Source organism: Xyrauchen texanus, chromosome 6, assembly GCF_025860055.1.
Source record: "Xyrauchen texanus isolate HMW12.3.18 chromosome 6, RBS_HiC_50CHRs, whole genome shotgun sequence".
Lineage (NCBI taxonomy): Eukaryota > Metazoa > Chordata > Actinopteri > Cypriniformes > Catostomidae > Xyrauchen > Xyrauchen texanus.
Window position 1 is genome coordinate 28,018,118 of NC_068281.1, and position 17,046 is coordinate 28,035,163.

At 38.2% G+C, this 17,046-nt stretch overlaps 1 protein-coding gene across 3 annotated transcripts in view; it reads right to left on the minus strand.

Moving 5' to 3' along the window:
- The window catches only part of LOC127644945 (chromodomain-helicase-DNA-binding protein 7-like), a 65,120-nt gene extending 52,263 nt beyond the window's left edge, over window positions 1–12,857 (minus strand). For all 3 annotated transcript variants that reach the window (XM_052128399.1, XM_052128400.1, XM_052128398.1), the window contains exon 1: window positions 12,626–12,857. The gene's annotated coding sequence lies outside the window, so the exon portion shown is untranslated. The remainder of the gene's footprint in view (window positions 1–12,625) is intronic.
- Window positions 12,858–17,046: the final 4,189 nt, after the last annotated feature.

The following is a 17,046-nucleotide window of genomic DNA, read 5'->3' on the forward strand; positions in this document are numbered from 1 at the left end:
TGGAGTGTGTACTCCAGGTAGGAAAGGAGGTATTGCCCCAAGTGAAGGAGTTCAAGTACCTCGGGGTCTTGTTCACGAGTGAGGGGACAATGGAGCGGGAGGTTGGCCGGAGAATGGGGGCAGCGGGGGCGGTATTGCACTCGCTCTATAGCACCGTTGTCACGAAAAGAGAGCTGAGCCGAAAGGCAAAGCTCTCGATCTACCGGTCAATTTTTGTTCCTACCCTCACCTATGGTCATGAAGGCTGGGTCATGACCGAAAGAACTAAGTCACGAGCACAAGCGGCCGAAATGGGCTTCCTCAGAAGGGTAGCGGGCTTCTCCCTTAGAGATAGGGTGAGGAGCTCAGTCATCCGTGAGGAGCTCGGAGTAGAGCCGCTGCTCCTTTGCGTCGAAAGGAGTCAGTTGAGGTGGTTTGGGCATCTGGTAAGGATGCCCCCTGGCCGCCTCCCTTGGGAGGTGTTTCAGGCACGTCCAGCTAGGAGGAGGCCTTGGGGAAGACCCAGGATTAGGTGGAGAGATTACATCTCCACACTGGCCTGGGAACGCCTCGGGGTCCCCCAGTCAGAGCTGGTTAATGTGTCTCGGGATAGGGAAGTTTGGGGACCCCTGCTGGAGCAGCTGACCCCGCGACCCGACTTCAGATAAGCGGTTGAAGATGGATGGATGGAGTATTGAGTGTTCTGATAGAGAACCAATATTTATTTTCTGTTATTTATTTATTGTGCTTTAAAGAGATTTCTTTGATAAAAAGTTCTAAAGAAAGTAACTGAAAAATGTTGATACTCTACTAAACTGAGTGTTTGAATAGAGAACTGTTCATTTAATTTTATGGATATTTGTTTTGTAAAGGGCCACTTGGAAAATAAATGTCAGTATTTATCATGACAATACCACCATACAAATGATGTACCTTTGAGAACTTTGCAAATTTAGTCAAAATAAAAACTGAAATATCACATTAATGCAAGTATTCAGACCCTTAACTCAGTAATTATTATAGCCTCAAGTCTTTTTGGGTGTGATTCGACAAGTCTATACAGTCTATAAATGTAATTAATGTTAACAAATTATACATCTTTTCAAAGGTCTAAGGGTAAATTTACAATAGCAATGCTCCAGAAACAGCAATTTAGCTTTTTGTGCAAGGAGTACAAATGAAAACATGCCATATCAAAACAGGACTTCATATCTTTATGAAAATGCGATCGCCAGATGAATCCAGTTCACCACACTTGAGTCAATTGTCAATGGCAACAGTTCATTGAAAAACATCCAATAGCACTTTGTCCATAAGTGATAAATCAAAGAAATAGATATATTCTCTCCATTGTTTAAATGAGATCTCGACTGAAAGAATTACCCTTCGTTGTCGTTCTTCAACAAACTATGCAATCTGAGCAGCATTCATGTTGTAAAACTGTATATTATCGTATATATTAGAGTCTCGTAAACAAAACTAGCCTGTCTCCAAAGTCTTATTTTAAAAAATGCGGCATATTTTTATTCATAATAGCCAAGCAGTGCAGTCAGATTTTGAGAAACAAAACGCGTTTTGAAAGGCAGAGCCTAAATTTTACTATGTACACTTCCAGCGATTTTACAGAGAAAAGAACAAAAAGGCTTGCAGGAACCTCAGTTTTTGTTAGATCATCTTAAACACAACATCTTTAGACTTGTGACTTTGAGAACATTGTATTTCTGGGTTGTCTTGGCACTTATATTATTGTTTTTTTAGATTATAAATACATGTTCAGCACAAAATATTTCCATTACTATAAACTTCATCTTCTCTAACTTTAGAAAAATAACATATTAATTCTGAAACTTAAGAAATAAAGCCCAAAGTATCTTTCAAAAGATACTACAACTGTGTCCATTCTCCAAAGGGTCCAGTAAACACAACCATTTAAGTTCAGGTATGTCATTTTCATGGTTTGTGCTAAAAAAAGGGGGTGCGTATCAACAGGCTCTATGAGGGCCTGGCTAGCTCAGCAAGTAAAGAGGCTGTCTATCACATCTGTAGTCACAAGTTTGAATCCAGTCAGGCTTCCTTAGCCTGTTTGCAAGGGTGGGTAGAGTCAGGTTGGGTTAACCTCCTAGTGGTCGCTATAATGTGGCACGTGGCGAGTTGTGCGTGGATGCCGTAGAGAATAGCGTGAAGCCTCCACAAATGCTAGGTCTCTGCGGTAATGCGCTCAACAAGCCACGTGACAAGATGCGCAGATTGGCGGCCTCAGAAGTGGAGGAAACTGAGATTCGTTCTCCACCACCCGGATCGGTCACTATGCCACCACAAAGACTTGGAGCACATTGGGAAAGGGCATTCCAAATTGGGGAGAAAATGGGAGAGAGAAAAAAAAAACAGCATCTCTGTATTTTGCTGCATTCAGATTTCCTTCAACCCTGACCAGTCCCCCAGTCCTTGATGCTGAAAAAAAAAAACTCACAGCATGATGCTGCCACCACGCTTCACCATTGGGACGGTATTGCACATGACGCATGGTATTGAGGTCAAACAGTTCAATCTTCACTTCATCACACCAGAAAATCTAGTTTCTCACAGTCTGAGTCCTTTAGGTGATTTTTTGCAAATTCCAAGTGGCTTTCATGTGTCTTGTACTGAGAAGAGGCTTCCATCCGGCACCTCTGACATAAAGCCCAGATCGATGAATTGTTACAGTGATGGTTGTCCTTCTGCAAGTTCCTCCCATCTCCACATATGATCTCTGGAGCTCAACCAGAGTGACCATCAGGTTCTTTTTCACCTCTCTTACAAAAGGCCCTTCTGCCCAATTGCTCAGTTTGGCCACTATGGAGGCCACTGTACTCTTGGGAAATTCGTATGCAGCTGACATTTTTTTGTAGCCTTTCCCAGATCTGTGCTCTGAGCTCTTCAGGTAGTTCCTTTGACCTCATGGCATGGTTTTTGCTCCGATATGAATTTTCAGCTATGAGGCTTTACATAGACAGGTGAGCCAAATGGCTGTTTTTAGTCACCAAATCACAGAATTGCTCTATTTAGATTGCCGTTCAGAAACAAGATAGAAAGCCGAAGACAGCTGAAAACCCATGAATCTGAGGTTTAATAAACCGTATATATAGCTAAGACAAGTTTGCATTCCATTTGTCTCAAATGTTCACACCCCTTTCATAATTTATAAAAAGATAATTGCATATAGTATGCATATAATAGTGTTATCTTCTTGAGCATCAATGAATGTTTGGATTTTGTTTAAGAGTCGTGTACAAGTCCCTCAATTGTCCTAAGTGTCAAAAGCTTGATATATAAATAATTGTAATAGTTTTAAAATATTGCCTTAGTCTTTCTTTACGGTTACAGCATGGGTCAGAAACAGACACTACAAGAGTGCAAACTGAATTAAATCCCAGATGCAGTTTATTGTGCTACTCCAATCCCAATCAGTAACTACCAGAAGAAAATAAAACTGGTACACAATGTGTGACTTAAATATAAAGATGCTGGAAATTCACATGGGACTCTCATTTTGAAATGTCTGCACTGCCAGTTGTGAATCTTATTCAAACTGCTAACCTGAGCTCCTGAGTTAAAACACTCAGTTCTTTCAGGTGATTCATGAAAAAGACCAGATTCAAACGAATAATTTGTTCACGACTCTCTCGCGCTGAGTTTGTTGTTGTGTGTGATGCAGCGAACTCATCACAACAGAATGGTGAAAAGAGGCACGAGACACATTGGTGGTGCGCTATAATGACGTATTCAATAACTCACTAGATGATATGTCACTAATCCACATAACCAGACTGACACTAATGGCGACTAGACTTTAAATAATTGTCGCAATTAATTCATTTTGGTCGCATTTGCGGACATTTTAGCCGCAGTCTGGAGCCCTGCACTATGTCATGGCAATTAATGACATTCAGCCCTTTAACACAATAGGAGCATGAGATGGATTTCATGTGTGGGAATATCAATGACTATTATATAGAAATCAACAACTGAAAACCTATCTCCTTCTGTGTTCCATGGAAGAAAGTCATATGGCTTTAGAATGACATATGGATGAGTAAATGAATTTTTTTTGGGCAATATATTAATTTAAATTGAACGTTGATGAACTATGTGAGAGAGGAAATGGAAGGATTTTTCTAACCCCAGGACCCAGTTGTTTTGCTATCCAGGATCAGGTAATCCATTTTGTGTGTCGGTTTTTCAAAGCAACATTGGATTGGATCACTCTGATCCAGATAAAAACAGGAATAAATCTGGATTATTAGTGCTCTTAAATGGGACAACATATCACAATGTAGGCTACTAAAGAACAACAGGTAGAATAGTCAGCATGGAGTCACTTTAAAGTGTTTTTATTTGAAGAGACCAAAAACATTACAAATATCCCCTTCCATTTTCAATTTCTTTTAAACAGTCAGTAATCTGAATCTGATCAGCTTAGTGACACTCTACAATTGGTCTGGGGGCATTTCAGACTCTATTTTATAACTTTCCTCCAAACAGTTCTTTGGGCTGCCATGAACTCGCAGCAAGAGAAATAATAGTAACACTAACAAAAATGTAAAAAAAAATAAAAAATCACTCAGAACACTATGACTGATGCAAAATACATGCAATGCAAATGTAAACAAATATTTGTATCGATTTGCTAAGTTTAAAAAAGGTAAATATACACTGCGTGCACAATTATTAGGCAAACTGTATTCCTCAGGATTCATTTTATTGCTGAACAAACACAATGCTGTCAATCCAAAATGTTACCCGAATGTTTAACTAAGGAAAAGTTAGTTTTGGGAATATATACAGTATCTCACAAAAGTGAGTACAACCCTCACATTTTTTTTCAATATTTGATTATATCTTTTCATGTGACAACACTGAAGAAATGACACTTCGCTACAATGTAGTGAGTGTACAGCTTGTATAACAGTGTAAATTTGCTGTCCCCTCAAAATAACAACACACAGCCATTAATGTCTAAACCGCTGGCAACAAAAGTGACAACACCCCCAAGTAAAAATGTCCAAATTGCTTGAAGTATTTTCTAGAAACTGGCAGTAGGTTTGAGAGTAGAGTTTGTCCATCCTTAACTCGAAAAGGTCCAAATACATTATCTATAATGACAGTAGCCCATACCAGTAGCCCTCCTCCACCTTGCTGGCACCTGACTCAAAGTGTCAGTGTCAATTAGTGATCCAGCCAGGGGCCCAACCATCTGGTCCATCAAGAGTCACTCATTTCATCGGTCCATAAAACCGCTTTAAAAAGTCTTTAGGTATTTCTTTGCCTAATCTTGACACTTCAAATTGTGAATCTTATTCAGTGGTGGTCACGTTTCAGCCTTCTTGACCTTGACCATGTCTCTGAGCACTTGGCACCTTGTACTTCTGGACACTCCAGGTAGGTTGCAGTTCTGGAATATGGTAGCACTGGAGGATAATGGGTTCCTGGTAGATTCTCGTTTAATTCTTCAAGTCTTTTGCAGTTAAGTTGCGCCTTTTCTTCTGCATGGGTTTTATGCGCTCCAGTTGATTCGACTCAAAATGTTTGATTGTCCCGTGGTCACACCTTAATAGTTTAGCTATTTCAAGTGTTGCATCCGTCTGAAAGGCATTTTACAAATTTTTACTTTTCAGTGTCAGTTAAATCTCTTTTTTGGCCCACATAATGAAGCAGCCTAATAATTATGCACACCTTGATTTAAGGTCACTCTCCCTCATTACACAAATACATATCACCTGAAAATTATTGAACACAATAAGCATTCAAGTTTATATGTTTTGGAGTTGGAAAATGTGCATGGATATAATGAAAAGTTCAGAATACTTGCTTGCCTAATTATTGTGCACACAATTCAAACTGTACTGAAATCAGACTGAATATATTTCGGATTGAAGAACACGAGTGAAGCATCTCTTCGAATGGACCGAGAAACGTAGCTTACAGTTCACACTTATTAGATTACCTGCTTCTTTATTGAAATGCTGGACATGATATTAAAGCACAAATAGTACAATACACTGTAAATAATACATGGATACAACATCGTGAGAAAAAGTAAAGTGATAACTATATTTAATAGTTTGGTATCGGATCGGTGCATCCCTAGTGTGAACGGAAGGGACAGTCGCAACATTCTTGCACCTCAATGTCGTCTTCAAAATCAGTTTCATAACAGGTAAATTACACATGTAAAAGAAAAAAAGCCAATCAATTGACATTCTAACTGATTAAATGCTGTCACATGGGCTATTTGAATATTTCGACACCATGGTTGTACCTGATCCTTACACAGAAAATAGAGGTGCATGTGCACACAAAGCCAGTTATTTTTTATAACATCTTATATTTGATAAACATTGTCATACAGACAATTTACATCTTGTGAAATATCACACTGAAGATCATTGGAGTGTTAATATGCAATCTTAATGGAAATGTGCTTAACCGAAATTAACAGATTTTTTTTTATTTGAGCTCCCAATCTATAAAGGTGACCTATAAAGTTGATTTCATCCTTCATTCGAGCAGTCATCTTTTACAATATACATTTTAAAAGCAGACAGAGCCGGTTTTCAGCCATCTGTGTCAGAGGACCAACCCGCATTGTTTTCTCCTGAAACCAAACCAACCAGCGTGGCCTTGCCAAAAGAGCAATGTGCGGTGATAGTAGAAAAAAAAAGTGAGAGGAAAAAAGTGGGGAGGACAGGCCCACCAAGAGCGTGTGATTGCAGTCATTAACACCGACAGTCTCTTTAATGCACTCTACAAGCAAGTCACTGATTAACCAATCCTACCTCCCCAATTTTCCCATTTCACAGACAGCTTTTAAAACCCTGTAAAGAGAGGGCAGGCCTATTGCCACCTGTGGTTTGTCTCATAGGTTTCAGCTCAATATACATGAGGTGGGCATCATGGCAAAAAGCAGGAATACTACTAAAACATGCTCAGTGAACAAATGCTCACCAGCAGCAGTCCTTTTTATTTCATTCCCCTCTTCAACAACCCCCACTAGAAACTCTGACTGCAGCTGGGCATGATTTACATCAGTGCTCCTCAGTGAGCGCACATTATATTCATGGATGGGGGTTTGGGGGGGTGTATCTGTGGCGAGTAACACAAAGCACAAAGACAGTGTGAGGGTGACACAGGATGCGAGGGGTGGGTAGTTGGAGTGAGCGGGGGGGTTAGGGCTGTAGAGCTGCTCCATTTATTCATACTGGTTCTTTTAAAGAATGCTGCTGTAATTAAATGGATGAGACCCTTGTCTTTTCATTTTATCTTGTGAGCTTGCCTATATGGGGTAGAGTTCTGTTGACTGAGCTGTGAGCTCTTAATGTGTGATCTGAAGAAATTCAACACAGATTCCACTCCAAATATACAGTGGTTACACCATGCCCATTTCTATTATAACACATAGAAGGGCAGCATTTCAGTCACACAGTGAAAACAAAAGGTTGCGTGTTAGAAAATACAGTGGGAGAGGGAAGATATAAAAAAACAAAAAAAAAAACAAACAAAAAAAAAAAACTTTGACCTTCACTTCCAGACCTGCTGCCACAGGCACTGTTTCTACTTACCAGCTGAGGGCCTGCAACAGGGTCAACTGGAACAAGAAGCCATGAAGCAGCCTATAGAAGTTGAGGGCTTTAAAATCATAACCATCACAGGCCAAGGGGGCATGACACCGGCAAACTATGGAAGTTTTACCATATCCATTTCCTTGTAGCAATATCTGACAGAGGATCTGGGGAGATGTATTGAAAAGGGAGGTGGTTGACATTTTGAGGACACACATATACTGAAATATACCAATGTTGTATTGGGGATTGTTGACCATTTGTATTCAGGAATTTTAAGTGCCACGTCAGATTAATGTTACTCTTCATAGGCTCTTTCACACAGCTACTAACCAGAATCAAACATGACCAATACCATAAGATGCTTCTTTGCCAGCCAGCTATTTCATCATAAAAAAAAATGTATCTATCATATCAAAATTATTCAATGTGTAAAGTGCAACAGTTTAACCACTGATTTGGAATTACTATAAACTCTAGGCATTGTTTGTATAGGACTTAAATTTAAGAATAGTCAAACCAAAATTCACCCAAAATTGAAAATTCAGTCATTTTAAACCTGTATGGCTTTTTCTTGTACAGATCACAAAAGGAGATGTTTTAATGAATATCTAGGTGTCATTTAAAAACATTGGCAGTAGGGGTACCGCACTACAAATCTTGAAAAACCAAACGCACTCCATATGATTCGTTTGTCATTTTACAAGTCTTCTGAAGCTAAATGGGATGTGGTGAGAAAGTGAAAATTTAAGCCAATTTTTTGTGAAATTCCTGACGCGTGTTGCACGTGCAAGAGAGAAGCTGGTTCACAGTAACATGCATGGTCACAAATCATCTTTATGTGTGCATATGACGCATAAAACATAGTAGTATATGGTTATGGAACCACATGAGTAAATAATACCAATTATCATTTTTGGGTGAACTATTCCTTTGAGGATCTAGAGTAATTGTAACATCTTTAATTATGACAAAAATATGCAGCAAGTTGCTATGCGAGTGGAATGCCAGCTCTGTTTAACAAAATGGGGAAATGGCACATGACAACAAAGAACGAACCACAAGAACGACAAACAGAGGAGATGGATATGATTATGCAAGCAAAAGGTTGACACAAAGAGGGCTTATCACTGGCACGGAGTAGAAGACAATTTTTTGGGTTTTGCACAAATTTTGGCACAGCCATTGACCAGGAAAATAAATAAAACAAACGGCACCCCATTTCAAAAAGTTTGCCGACCCCTATATAGACTAATACACAGACACACACATAGAACTACAAGAAATCTTCAAGAGCAAATAGGCTGTACTCAGTATAGCCTAATTAATGTATAGTCATAAAAAATACATAGGTTGAGGATTCTGTAGTGAAACAAATGCCACGACTTGGATTTAGATCCATATTTTGACACTGCATTGCTTGCAGTGATTTTATAGAAACTTTGAAACTGCAAAGTCCTTACTTGCAGAAAAGCAGTAAGAGGAAATTCGCTTCAGAATTTTCCCCAAAGTTTTCCAAACTTAAACCTTGTAAACTGATTTAACAGCTCCAGCCATTAAAGGCCAGCAGTTCTCATTTGAATACTAGATTCATCCATTCTGAGATACTCATCTGAAACTGTTCCTCCATCTTCTGTGTGGCAGAAGAGAGGGGGATGGTCAGCGAGAGGGGAAAAAAAACCCTGCTTGTTTTGCAGCACAACAGGCTACTGCAGCCCTCCTGCTAACCCACAGATAAAGTGGAGGGGTTGGAAGGAAAAGACCTGCATACAGTCCTGTTCCTGGCATAGATTGAATGCATGTTGTCAGATAACTGCTTTGAAATTACCATCCAACACCAGTGTTTGTGTGCACATGCCAATGAGTGTGTGAGGGGGATTGCCCCACATCCACTGCAGTCCTCCAGATTCATCACAACCAGTTCCTGGCTAGTTAATTACTGAATCTTTTGAATGCAATGAACATATTAAAAAAAAAAAAAAAAAAACAAGTCTGACATATAAATTCAGAAATTGAAGTGAACAACACCATTTTTAGTGGTTGCTGTGGATTTATAACACCTCACCATAATAGATATACGCACAATAGGTGGACACTATTTTTACTGAATTATTTGTGGATTTATATAGTGTACAACATTTCAATAGCAAAGAAGCAGGTCGTTAAAATAAGCAAAACTAGACGAATTCGTGACAGACTGAAACTGAACCTGTATGATTCACTCTTCTCTTGCGGACCAGCTGGGTCTCTCTCACACATATGGCACAGTTTGAATTGCAATATAATGATACTGTGAAGCGATATATTGTAACATGACATATGTAAAGCAATAAATATCATATCGAGAGGTGGTTGGTGATACAAGACCAACTTTCTTGAAGACTGAGTTTTCTGCATATTACAGTTTTAATAAGGAACATACTAAAGATATGGACTCAGCCATTTAAAAAGGCTTAAAACAGTAGCATGTGGGAGTGTGAAAGCCAAGGTAAAGCATTACAAAACTTTACAAATACTGATTACTCCACATTGGTGAACATAGCTGACAATATATTATAGTTATTGCATGTAAATGTTTTTAATCTAACATAATTTAGCACATTTAACAAAGGATGCATCAAAGACACCATGCATTGTTTTGCTTAACTTTAAAGTTTGCATGACAAGTCAAAATGGTTGACAAACGAACTACACTAACCATTTCTCAAGAGTCCTTTCGTCACAAACTGTCTGAAAATTAGTTAGGTTATTTATTTTATATTTTGGTAAATTAAGCATACCAACTAATCAGAATGAGTTAAGTTTAGAAATGAGACTTCCGCAAACAATATACAAGTGCCCACTCGTAAAAAAAACTAAATTATTAGTTTACAATGTCTTTTGGCTACAAAAGATTCAATAAAATGCTGAGGGAATTGAGAAATTAAGAGAAAATTCCAAATATGAACTTCAACTCTGAAGCTTATGTAAAACAAAAAACAATGATTTCACAAACCACTACAACCTGGCCTTTGGCTTGTTCACTATTCTAAATAGTGATTATTATTAACTTTTATACATAATCATATTTTATCAAATAACACAATGATGACTTTATAGATATTACGGTTTCATGTTCTGTTAAAGCATGAACTTTTGTAAAGCTGCTTTGAAACTGTGTGTTGTGAAAAGCGCTATACAAATAAAAATGACAACGTTTTGATAAGGGCAAAGTTTAATATCTCGATGCATTTCACTGAAGAGCAACGACTGCACTAAATACTAATGTGTACTGGAACAACAACAAGTCGCATTTAAGTTTTGCTCTGAGGAGAAAAGAGGAACAAGCACTTGACTTTTCAATTTGATGCAACTAGTGAAGAAGCCCCGGCAACCACAAGAAAGGGCAAGTTTAAAAGCCTAAAGCGACTACAAAGCAGTCTCATATCCATTCCGCCATCCCGGCTTCATATCTACTCATTGAGTGGACCGACACACATTAAAAGCTGCCATCTTAGGTTAAAGGCTCGAGAAGCAGCTAGTGGCACGGACAGCGACGATACAGAGGTAGATTTAACGTGTGTGTAGCATATATATATATATATATATATATATATATATATATATATATATATATATATAAATATAAACGACAAAATGAAGGCAACGTGCTAATACAGTATCAAGTAATAGAAGACCAATTATAAATGTGATTTTTTTTTTACTATTCGTTCCTCTTAACACCCTGTAAAGAAGCAGGTGTTTATCAAGTTCCCTCTATGGATCTAACACGGAGTTTGGATAATAAAACATCTCCGGCTTCATATTTATAGTACGCGACAATCAACCAAAAACTTTTCAAAAGGCGCAAACTCGTCCAATGAGAGCCAGATACATATTTCGCAGTTCCCCGCAATAAAGTGTCGTAGGATCCCACCCCCATCCTCCTTTAAAACCGGTCTACCTGTTGAGGAATAAAGGAACAAAAGAAATGCGAGATGAGTTGTGTCCAGCTAGCTAGTTAGCTTGTGAGACAATGAAGTCGACCCTGTCCGTCTAGATCGGCCACTTCCATCCAGCTAATTACCAAAGCGTACGCCAGCCTCTTGAACGCACTTCTCAGTCGAGCACACGATGCAATTGTAACATTTTCCAAAACCAGAACACTCAAAATATTAATGTTAAATACAATAAGTACATTTTTTAACTTTTAGAAACAAATAAGAAAATTTGCTATTGACCAAATGCCCTCAAGCAAGCAACCTTCCCGGTATCTATATTGTACTTCGGACGCGCACACTTTCCGACTTGTTTTACTGTTTCAACGTAGTTTTTCGATCCTCCACGTATGTTATAAACGCAAAGCACAAATCTAATACATTGTCCTCGAAATATCTTCCATGCAGTTGTGGCGTGCTTGGAAACTATTTTTGTGTAATTGTTTATACGAGGGGTCGGGGATCTCCCTCACTCAGCTCGGCCAATGACTCACTTCTACGCTCACACCACCTCGTGTCTCAACACACAATTAGCTTGATACCTAATGCTTACTTTTTAAGTGGTTGAAAACATATAGTTCACATGCTCGCGAAAAACACTGGGTGTGCTGGCTTTAAGTGTTGCCGTTTGTACCCAGACGAGGATAAATGGCGTTTGTGTCGTAACGAATACATTTCTCGCTTGTGCTCCTATCGGGACCCGTGCGGCTCTATACAATGCAGTGCGCGTGAGCTAAACGAGCTAATATGTTAGCATGTGCGCGAGCTAGTTTGAGAATATTCGGAGTTCAAATGCAAAACAAAAAGACAAAGAACGTACGGCTTCTGTTTCACTAGTGAAAGTTTGGGTTAAAACAACTTTTCATACTTTTAAACCACCATTTGATACAGCTGATACCGCCAGAGTTGGAAACGAGTTAATTGTACACTTAAAACTGTTTACTTACAATGAAAGTACAGATAAAATGTACAAAAAAATTTAAAACACTAGGAACTCACAAATAAGTTCGAGTGCAACTCATAAGCGAGTTGGATTCATATTGTACCATATGAAAGAAAGGCGATTCTTACCCTACTCAACGCGGGTCAGTTTAGGGTTTTCAGCTATTAACTCCAGTTCGTATATCCCTAAAATCCCTTAAAATGTTAGAATATATGTCGAGATTCAGATTGTGTCGCTAAAGTCGGCGTCTCAGCGTCCCGTCCTCGCCAACTCTGCCTCTCTCCTTTGTGTTAATTTCACACAATTCGAGTTTAATCCGATCGATTCAGGCAGTCGCGTTCTCGTGTCCTCTCCTCTAGACACTCACGCTCACCTTCCACAGGCGCGTGCATGACTTACTGGGTAAACATGCGTGCGCGTGACTGACCTCGCTGGGCTGTGACGCACGTGCATTTTTTCGTTTTCCTCCCAACTCTTTACAAAAATTTTTGTGAAACGTATTGGGTTAATAATGCTGTTTTTCTAGTATATAACTGTATTTCTTGCAGTATTTTTCGCGTTTATAATTGCTGTACTTGACTGTTATTTCAACTACAACCAGGGCCGTCTCGGTTTGTGGGGCCCTAGGCGAAATTATATAAATTTAAAACATCCATAGAACCACAGCAAACGTGAAGAGCTTTTTTTTTTAAATAAACAGCAATAAAAATAAGCACTGTACTGTATTGCTCAGTTGATGACGGATAACATGTCCAATAGCTTTTCCCCCCACAACATCAGGTGAACATGCATGCATAAAGGAATGTATTTTAGCTGCTGTGGCAAGTCACCATTTTATTTCCATATTTTTGATCACCTTTAAACTTTTTTCTAGAAGTAAACTAGTGTCTCAATTAAGAGGTCATGGAAACTGCAAGTATGATAATTACTGGGTAAATGTTTGCATTAGGTATCATTAACAAAGTATAATACAATTTCCAGCATGTATTAAACTTGGCTATTGTCAATTTATAAAAATACAACTGTTTATTGTTTGTTCATATTGTATTAACTAATGTTAACTTTTACAACCGTTAGTACATTAAATAAGACAATGCTGTTTAAAATTGTTTTAGATAGTTTTAATTGTACAGGACACTGCTGGCAATGCCTGAAATTACATTTCAACCCACATTACTATGCCTAGCGTAAAAGTTTATTTAGAGCAACAAAATAAATGAAAACAAAAAGTTGTCCAGAATGTGTGCAAAAGTGAATAAAAGTTAAAAGAATTACTTATTTTAAATAGGGCCTATAAACACAACACCTTGAAATATGTATTTGTATCAATGAAATAAAAGATTGGATGGCCAGACATTTCCTACTACTCAATTCTGACAAAACAGAGGTACTAATTATTGGACCAAAAAACTCTAAAAATAAGCCACTACAATATAATTTGACTCTCGATGGATGTACTGTTACATCATCTTCAATAGCGAAGAACTTAGGTGTTATATTTGACACAAATCTGTCCTTTAAAAATCTAATTACCAATGTTTGTAGAACAGCATTCCACCTAAGAAATATATGCTCTCTGTTGCTGATGCCGAAAAACTAATTCATGCATTCATGACCTCAAGACTAGATTATTGTAATGCATTACTTGGAAGATGTCCAGCAAGATCCATAAATAAACTTCAATTGGTTCAAAATGCAGTAGCCAGAGTGCTAACGAGAACCAAGGAATATGATCGTATTAGCCCCATTTTATCATTGTTACATTGGCTACCTGTTAAATTCCGTATTAATTTTAAAATTAAGCTCCGCAGTACTTAAGTGACCTTCTACCACGCTATATTCCATCACGTTCATTATGATCGCAATATTCTGGACTGTTAATAGTTCCTAGAATATCAAAATCCACAAAAGGAGGAAGATCCTTTTCATTTTTAGCTCCTAAACTATGGAATAGTCTCCCTAACACTGTTCGAGATGCAGACACACTCTCTCAGTTTAAGTCTAGACTAAAGACTCATCAATTTAGCCAGGCATACCCTAATTTATCCTCCAACCCACAATTAGGCTGCTTTAGTTGTGTCTGCCAGAATAAGAAACCAGAAACATTCATCATGATTTATAACTCTGCAATAAATTTAATGGCATTTATGCTTATATTATTTTATTTGTTTCCCTGTCTCATCCTCGGGACTCCTATCCTGAGGTCACCAGAACCGGCTGGATCCAGCACCATTCCTGCTTCGTGTTGGACTCCACTGCTACGTGTCGCTGAATGATGATGACTAAATGCAGCCGGTGCCAGCCAAACATCACTTCAGTCTGTTATGATGGACTTCAGAGGATGAACTGAAGCCAACTCCAACCATAAGACATGGGATACTTCTAATTACCGGCCAGGTTGAACTTTGTTTCACATCACTGATCTCTGCCTGCATCACCTCGGTCTATTGATGGACTACGATCTTGAAATGAATGCATAGACTAACAATTGCCAACAAAAGCCTTCATCAGCCAATTAACAAGGACAATTGCACCTATGTGAACCTCTGCAGTTAATCCAGGATGGACTTCAAAGACATTGGTCATTAATCTTACAGTTCAAACAAAATCGACATTTACACACAGACCCTTAACACTTACTTAGTTTAATAATTTTAAACCATGACTTTAACTATACATAAGTAATATTTACATTATATTCATGATGTTAGTCAGAGGGGAACTGGCCCCCACAGTGAGTCTGGTTTCTCCCAAGGTTATGTTTCTCCATTAATCTACATCTTATGGAGTTTTGTGTTCCTTGCCACAGTAGCTTTCAGCTTGCTCACTGGGGTTATTAATACAATTATTATTTAATTACTTATATTTAAACATGATTAACAATCGTATTTTATCTAATTACACAATGATGATTCATCAACATTATAGACATTACAGTTTTATCGTCTGTTATTGCCTGATCTTCTGTAAAGCTGCTTTGAAACGATGTGTGTAGTGAAAAGCGCTATACAAATAAAATTGACTTGACTTGCCTAAACAAATGTAAAGAATAAACACAGACCTCTTAGAGAGCTGAGCTCTTTGTAGATTAATTGCTAAAATTTTCACTCTATGTGAGTTTTTTGCATCTTTTTATCAACAGTGTCTGAATTCCTTACCCAGCAGATTGTTCTTGATAAAATCAGAAAAGCCCTAATAATTTGACAAGCACTATTTCTGCTATCCTTTACACAAAATAAGCATCAAAGCAAATTTTTTCTTCAACTTCACAAGTCCTGTGTTTCTGTCAGATGTGAGCATTATTCAGCAAGGTGCAATCTGTCTAAAAGTACTGTTTAAAAAGCCACGCTCCAATTCCCAACAATTCATATGAATACATGATGCAGATTATTGTGTACTGCTTAGCTTTGCTTCTTTTCGATTTTAGACACACTGCTGTTATTTTATTTGTTTTAACTTTCAGCCATTTGTCTTTTCGTGATTTTTCAGAGCTTATTATATACTTAATAGGATGTTTTTAGTTTTCACCATCATTGTAAATTGTATGTTAAATGATCAGGTCCACACCTGTTGTTAATTGCTCTGTGAAGTTTGAGCCTGTTAGAAATAATTGAATTGTGAAAATTATCAAAATGAAAAATTCTTTATTTAATGACAATTTCTTTGCCTGTGTTAGTGGGGGCCCCCAGGCACGTTGGGGCCCTAGGCAGCTGCCCATATCATCCATAAAATGGGCCGGCACTGATAACAACAGCATGTGTTTGATCATATAGTGTGTGTGTATATTTATACAGTAGCGGTTCTAGCTTGTATGGTGCCCTGGGTAAATCCATTCAGTGAATATATAATTTTCTCAAGTGTTTTTTTTTATTTTATGAAGTTTTAAAGGATATCTGTATGCTGACTGAAGAACTCGCGCTGAAATCTCAATAAACTGATGTTCTAAATGTGAACATCACACAGCACAAGATATTTATATTTGTAAATCATGTCTAAAGTAATTTTTAAGAGTTTTTTCCCTATGGAATTGTATATATCTTTTATTTTCTTTTTCAATTTATATGGAAATCACTTTGAATTACCACTGTGTATGACATGTGCTAGATAAACAAACTTGCCTTTCTCTTTTATCTGAATGTTGTGGGTCATTTTGGTTTCAACATGCAACACAATCCCTTAAATGTAAATAAAAAATGAATCGTGAGGACATGCTATTGCTATCATTACTTTGTTGAATCTGAGCAAAACAGCCACAATTATGAGAGACCAAAAAATAGCTATCATTTTAAATATCCAAACTTAAATTTACAAGAATGGTAAACCAACCAGTATGTCTGTCTATGTGTGGCCCTGTGATGGACTGGCGACCTGTCCAGGGTGTCCCCCGCCTTCGCCCAATGTTAGCTGGGATAGGCTCCAGCCCCCCGCGACCCTGTACACAGGATAAGCGGTTGACGATGGATGGATGGATGGATGGTAAACCAACCAATTCCTGCAGGTCTTGGTACTCAGGATGTTCAGGCCTGCTTATGATCTTCACATCAGTTCT